The 7,500-nt window shown below is 47.0% G+C and overlaps 2 non-coding genes across 2 annotated transcripts in view; both read right to left on the bottom strand.

The window, feature by feature from the left end:
- The window catches only part of LOC149201641 (25S ribosomal RNA), a 3,403-nt gene extending 3,399 nt beyond the window's left edge, over positions 1 to 4 (bottom strand). The window contains exon 1 of the ribosomal RNA XR_016254062.1: positions 1 to 4. This exon is cut by the window's left edge and continues 3,399 nt beyond it. This is a non-coding gene — a ribosomal RNA (25S ribosomal RNA).
- Positions 5 to 251: 247 nt separating this feature from the next.
- LOC149201640 (5.8S ribosomal RNA) lies at positions 252 to 405 on the bottom strand. The gene has a single exon (XR_016253997.1). It is a non-coding gene; the product is annotated as a 5.8S ribosomal RNA (ribosomal RNA).
- Between the last annotated feature and the right edge of the window lie 7,095 nt (positions 406 to 7,500).

Raw genomic sequence — 7,500 nt, 5'->3', positions numbered from 1 at the left:
GTCGCAAAGTTGGAGCTAAATCCGCCCTACCCCATGGGAGGACAAGAGAGAGCAAAGCAAGTTCGAGCGATGCCACACAAAGCCCGCATCGGCTAACGCCGACTGCCCATCCAAGGGGACAAGATCACCGCTCGCCGACGCGCGCCACGAAACATCGCTTGAGGTATTTCAGCCAACCGCACCGCACGGGGCACGGACGACCAGCTCCGCTGCTCCCTAGCACATTGCAGGGAGCGCGTTTGAATGGGATGCGACGCCCAGACAGACGTGCCCTCGACCGAGGCCTCGGGCGCAAATTGCGTTCAAAAACTCGATGATTCACGGGATTCTGCAATTCACACTAAGTATCGCATTTCGCTACGTTCTTCATCGTAACAAGAGCCGAGATATCCGTTGCCGAGAGTCGTTTCCACGTACTACCGAAAAATCGGCCACAAAACTGAATAGGGGCAACCCCCCCACAACAAATGTAAGGCCAAGGGGCAAAAGGAGGAAAAACGCACGAGAGAAAGAGAAACAAAGGTGTCTAACCCCCTCACGGGGGGAGGCTCGAACAGAGGACAATCTCCCCCCAGCCCCACGCCCTCGCAAAAAGGGGGAAAATGTGTGGGACAGCGATCGAGAAGGACTAGGGTGGCCACCCCGGAGCTCGCGCTGCTTTTAGCCCTTCCCCGACACCAGCCCACAACAATTCCCCCTTTTCTCCGTAGAGCTAGGGACCGAAAGGAAGAGAACAGGGTAGAAAACAAAGCACAAACAAAGCACAAGCCTCCCAAGCCCCGTGCCTTCGGCAAAAGGGGGGAATTGAAGGGGACGACGATCGAGAAGGACGAGGGTGGCCACCCTGGGAGCTCGCACTGCGTTTCGTCCTTCCGGAACACCAATCCACAACAATCCCACCTTTTCTCCGTAAAGCTAGGGGCCACGAGGAAGAAGGGAAGAGAACAACAAGAGAGAAAGGGATATATCAACCGTGGCTACCGGCTCACAAGGGGAGGAGGCTTCAAACAGAGAACAAGCTTCCCCAACCCCGTGCCTTCAAAAAAAGGGGGGAACTGCAGGGGACGACGATCGAGAAGGACTAGGGTGGCCACCCTGGGAACTCTCACTGCTTTTCGTCCTTCCCGAACACCAATCCACAACAATCCCACCTTTTCTCCGTAAAGCTAGGGGCCGAAAGAAGGGAAGAAAACAACATGAAAGAAAGAGAGATATCAAACGCGTCCACCGGCTCACAGGGGGAGGCTCAAACAGGGAACAAGCTTCCCCACCCCCGTGCCTTCGCAAAAAGGGGGGGAACTGCAGGGGACGGCGATCGAGAAGGACTAGGGTGGCCACCCTCAGAACTCGCACTGCTTTTCGTCCTTCCTGAACACCAATCCACAACAATCCCACCTTTTCTCCGTAAAGCTAAGGGGCCAAAAGCAAGAAGGGAAGAAAACAACAGGAAAGCAAGAGATATCAAACGTGGCTACCGGCTCACAAGGGGAGGCTCAAACAGAGAACAAGCTTCCCAAACCCCGCGCCTTCGGAAAAAGGGGGGAACTGCAGGGGACGGCGATCGAGAAGGACTAGGGTGGCCACCCTGGGAACTCGTACTGCTTTTCGTCCTTCCCGAACACCAATCCACAACAATCCCACCTCTCCTCCGTAAGGCTAGGGGCAAAAGGAAGAAGGGAAGAAAACAACACCAAAGAAACAAAGATCCCAAGAAAAGAGAGAAGCTCAACAACACGCCGAGCAAGATGTCCGCTAACCAAAAAGAAATCAAACAAGGCACCCAATCAAAAAAGCGTCCCACCTCTTCACACCCTCCCACATGCATTCATCACAACACCCTTTCCAGCCCTACAACATAGCAAACAACCAAGCAAATAAATCACAACCCAAAAATTGACCAATAGAAAAGACGAGGGCCACGATGAGACCAGTGTCTGGAGCACGTCACTGAGAGGCAAACAGCCCCCCAACCCAATGACACAAGGCTTCAAACGACAAATAGACTACTGCCCATAACACAAACCCACCCCGCTATTGCACCCCTCCGTGTACAAAACACCCGACAACCTTTCCAGCGAGAGAGTCAACGGGGGTCAAAGAATCAAACTCCAAAGAGGAGTTGTCACGGGCCGACACTCAACGCTGGAGAAAGCTGCGAGCCACAAATACATTGACGGTGCAAGGCCACTAGAGAGAGGGACGTTCGCAAAGCGCACACCACGAAATGAAGAAATGACACGAGTCCCACAAAAAACCCACAATCCAAAGGGAGGAACAAAGACACAACCCGCTACTTCTTTTTCCCTCAGAAGGGGAGTGGCTCACGAGAGGACGAGGAATTCCCTCGACGGCAAAGGCACGAGATAAGATTGCCACCCTCATGCCCGTCGGCGGGGAAAATTGCGATCTCGATGGAGCTCAGACCGAGGGATGGGTTTTTCATTCCCTGTGTTAGTGTCGGTCTTGAAGCCCTCCATCAGTGATCAAAGCTCTTTGCATTTGCATAGGTAGGTGTCTCATCAGTGTTAAGTTTTGCATCCCGTTAGGCATGCCATAACCCTGATGGAGGAGCTGGTTTATTTATACCCCTCTTGGTTTTGCTGGATCAGGTCATATTAGTCATTAATCTCTTTCAAGCTTGTCTTGTTTTTTCTTGAGGTCAAAGGTCCTAGGTATAGGGTTTTGGTCATTTATCTCTACAAGGTCATGTCTTTGAATGTCCTTGAGTGCCCAGCGAGCCAGAGGGAGGATTGTAAACATGTTTCTTTGATATTTTCATCATGTACAGTTCATTTTTAACCTTGGATTTAAAAACTCTGTTTTTAAAGCCAAGGTCATGTTAAATTTTTGTAAAAAGAATGAAATTCCAAAAAATCTTCAAAAGGGCAACAGTAACCCTGGTCCCCTTGCCAAAGTCCCTTAGATGATCTACTTGCAAAAAGAATCAAGTCAAAGCACTCAATGAGTCAAATTCAGGATAAAGGAAACCAAAAATCAGTGTTATAAAGTGTCAAAAGAAAAAACATTAGAAAGTGGGTTTGTAAATGAAATTTTTTCAAATGAGACTTATAAAAGCCCAAATTTCCTCCTTTCACTCTCATTATGCATTCTAACGCTTGCAAGAGAGATAGAGAGAGTGATTGAGAGAAAGGAGCGAAAGAGGAGCAATTTCGGGCAGTAGAGAGGGGCGCGACCCGTCGAACCAGGTGCGCGACCCATTGGGTGGTGCGCGACCCGTTGAGAGCTCTTCCGCAGTTCAGAAAAGCAACGTGCGCGACCCGTTGGGAGGGGCGCGACCCGTTGGGTGGCCTGCATGACCCGTTGAACTGTTTTGCTGCAAACTTCAAACAAAATTACCCAATCTTTCTCCAAGCCACAAATTTGTTCGAGGTAGGTGGTCTAATCTTAAAAAAGCTTGTTGGTCATGAATGGTGGATGTCTTGAAAATGTTTGAATGATCAAATCATGCAAGTGAAAAGGCATTATATGGCTGCAATGTTAATGAGCAAACTGTGCTAGGGTTTATGTTGTTTCAAGCTATTTTTCCCTTTGGTTTGTTTCCCTCCTTTCCCTTTCACTCACCCTTATATGTTCATCTCCTTTCCCATATTATTTTACAAATGAAATGCAAATCTTTCCCCATCCCTAATGACTAAAAATGTAAACCCTACCCCTTTCCCAAAGCATACAAAACCCTAATTTCCCTCTACCATATACATGTGTAAACAAAGGAAAAATTCATGTGAAAACAAAAGAAAATGTTGATGAATATATCAGCAGGTTTTGTGTATGGTTTCCCTATTTCCCCTATTAATACATGTATGCATATTCCCATGTTCACTTTCATACATGTTTTTTCCCATATGTAATGATCTTTGCAAATGATTTCCCAATTACAAATATGTGTTCCTATATGCATAATGATTTGCAAAATTTCCCTTAAAAATTCCCTGTAATATTTATATATTCCCATTCCTTGTTAAAATATCCCTCCCCTAACATTTCCCTCATGTCTTTTTCCCCTTGAAACAACATAGAGTTCAACACTTTTTGCAGGCAGAGACAGCAGTTTAGTTTGTCCACTTTGATCCTCAACCATGTCAGAAACTGAAACTTATGAGCAAAGTGATGACCATTCATCATCTACAGAGGCTGAGGTACAGAGGAGGCCTCATAAGGGTGGTAAGGGTGGACATCATAAGCGAGAGGAGCCAACCTCTTTGGCAGAATTACAGGCCTGTCCTATGGCAGTCATTTGTTTTCGGTACATGTCTTGTTATGAGTTCTGTGAGAGGATTTCTCGGATTCAGCACCATAGAGAGTTGGCCCGCTTGTTTGTTTTACACCTCCATGATGGACATGTCACTCTGGCAGGGGTGAACTTTACATTAACACCCGAGGTGATCTCACAGGCTACAGGGATACCGAATGTGGGTGAGGTGTGGCCTAAGCGCAGGTTGCTAGATTTTTTTCACTTTGAGCCCTATGTCCGGCCACCATTCGTGAGACATTTGGCGGGTGTTTTTCCATTCAGATTTCTCCGGAGCGAGTATGCTCCCATCATGAGGCTTATTATGCATTATTTTACCTGTGAGGGCAGATTTTCACAGGTGTACTCATATCACATTCGCCTTTTGATGCATTTCACCCGAGTGAGGATGATGAACATCCCGGTCTTCTTCTTTCATAACATTCAGAGGATGGTGCCCATGTTGCAGAAGAAGACCATGGCCCAGCAGTACAGGAGCTTATGTCATTATGGTTTGATTCAGCTCATAGTCTCACATCAGTTGACTCAGCAGGGCATCTCATGGGAGCAGTTCATCTCCCGTGAGTTTTTCACAGCACCACCCCAGCCACATCCCGAGGTCATTCATGAGGAGGGTGGATCGTCTCTTGATATTCCGATCACTAGACATGTTGTTTCTTCACCTCAGCTCACATATCAGAAAGGCCCGAGGGCCTTATTTGCAGCAGCTAGGTGAGTACTATCTCCACAGCAGGTGGAAGGGGTCTCGCCTTCATCTTCAGCTCAGCGAGTGTTATCTCCACATCAGGTGGAAGGGGCCTTGCTTTCTTCACCAGCACAGGTACTACAGAGGGGCAAAGAGCCCATGATTCATGATGGTCCGGTGATTGATCTTGAGGCCAGTTCTCCTAGCAGCCCAATGGACCATCACTTACCTGGAGCAGCGGAACAAACAATTGGTGGAGGAGAAAGCACTTGATGAGCTATGGAGGATTCTTAGCGACCGAGTCTTGAACCGTAGAAGACCCGGTGATCCATTGCCTGCTGACCGAGAGTCTATTCTCATTCAGGAGAATGCCCGCTTGGAGAGGCTGTTGGCTAAGGCCGACCAAGAGAAAAAGCTGTTGAGAAACATGAAGAATCACTATTGGGCAAGGATGCATGTATGCAAGGCCAAAATGAAAATGTTCCAAAGGAGGTTGTCCGAGGCTCTTAGGCAGAGGAAGAAGACCAATCCACTCTGTATCTTGGCTGAGGAATCCCTCAAAGATCATGGCACTCACTAGCTCAGCCACAGCACAAATCCCAAAAAATTTTGAGAATTTTGGGTAATTTTGGCATTTTTTGGAAATTTACAGTTTTTGGCTCCTCAACGGGTCTCACCCCCGGTGAGACCCTTTGTCATGGCAACTCCTTTTCATAAAAACTCAGCATTTACCGATTTTTTATGCAAATTTACATATGCCCATGGATGGACTTGAGTTTTTATGGGGTTTTGGGCCTCCAGAAGGTCAAAATACATGCAAAATTTGACTTTCTGCCCCTTTTTTGAGTTGCAGAAAGTAGTCTTGGGAGAATTGAGTTTTGACTGGGCAAATGACCTCCAAATTCAAACATTCTAGTTGGGTTGGAAAGTAGACTCACATACCTTTCCAACGAGCTATCTTGCACCCAATTCTAACACATGAAAGTGCCCCAAACAGAGCTCCAAAGGGGCGCGACCCGTTGAGCAGGGGGGCGCGACCCGTTGAGCAGACTTTGCCAGATTTCACTGTACAGCTCGGAAAAGCACAATTTGACTTGGTTTGACTTTTTGGGGTTGAAGATGATTATCTTTGATGTAATTTTGGTAACTCTAAGACACTTTTACTCTTTTTTAACACTTCTAGAAGATTCATTCATGTAAAGGGTAAAAATTGATTGTATGAACTGGTTTCCAAGTTTATAGAGGCAAGTTGTTTTGACTGCCTATTTTCTAGTGTCTAGTTTAGAAGTTGTTGAAACAACTCCTAGGATAGTGAGCTCGACCCATGGAGGCAGGGAAAGAGGTTAGATCATCTATATTATGTATTTTCTTTCTCATTTTCATGGTTGGACTCTTGAGGGAGAAGCTATCATTGTATATTTTCACTGTATCTCTGCAATTTTTGGCTAAGGAAGACCAGGGTTTTGCAGTCCTCTTTGGGATTCTTGTGGATTCATGTGTTGATGATGTGTTTCTCAATGTTCTTGTAAGTGTGTTTATGTGAATCATTTCCTTTCCTTTACTGCTGCACATTAAACAAATGAAGTGTTAAAGTATGAATTCATGCTAGCCATGCTCTGCTTTTAAATTTGTTTAATTTCAATGTTTTCTACTGTCTAAAGGGAATTCAAAGTCATTGTTTGCTCTCTTTAGCTCCTCATCCTTCATTCCTGATCATCCATCTCAATCTAAGGCATCAATACTGTCTCCTACCTCGCCCCAAAGAACCCCCTGCAGAAACTGTGTCAAATCCCCGCACCCAAAATTGCAATTCCTCAAATTGCCACCAAAAACCCAAAAAACCCCAAATCAACCTTTTTAATCAGTTTACTAGCCTAACATCAGTGTTACCTTGTTGGTCATCTCATCCCATTGAAGATCTACCGAGATTGACCGGAGAGAGCCTTCTCCTGCCCCGTAGGGCTAGCTACGAGGCTAAATGGTTTGATGTAGCCTTGAGGTTTGCCTTTCTCAGCCTGAGGTGAAATTTCAAGCGCTAACACCCTGGACACCCAACCCTTCCACGAGGGCATGTCGAGGAACGGTCAGGAGGGACTAGGGTGGCCAGCCCAACGGGTTGATCCGCTCTTCATCCATTCCATACTTGACCGCACCCAGACAATCTCGCCTCACGGAAGATTTGAGCTACCAGGCGCGCGCGCAACCACTCCCTCGACCCAACCACCATCGAAAAAGCTCACCTAAGCAACACATGAACCTCCACCGCCTTTTCGAGAGAACCAACTATGGAAGCCCGCACCCTTGGCCCATGCCTTCCAACGAACAAAAGACCGAGCACCGCCGCTACAAATGAGTCCGAATTTATCCATCGTTTTTACCAAGCACCTCAACTCTGTAGCAACCATGCCCAGCCGAACAAATTGTCGGAAGGGCTCCCAAGAAACAGGCTTCCGAACCCCCTGCAGAAACACATTGGGGGGAAGAAAAACAAAGGATGGGTGGGACAAGCACAAGCATGGCTTGCAAGCACACACAAAAAAACAAG

The sequence above is a fragment of the Pinus tabuliformis genome, chromosome 2_1, assembly GCF_031772625.1.
Source record: "Pinus tabuliformis cultivar Carrire ecotype Pingquan chromosome 2_1, CPIR1, whole genome shotgun sequence".
NCBI lineage: Eukaryota > Viridiplantae > Streptophyta > Pinopsida > Pinales > Pinaceae > Pinus > Pinus tabuliformis.
The sequence above is the reverse complement of the archived record's forward strand: the minus strand, read 5'-3'. Positions and strand labels throughout refer to the sequence as shown.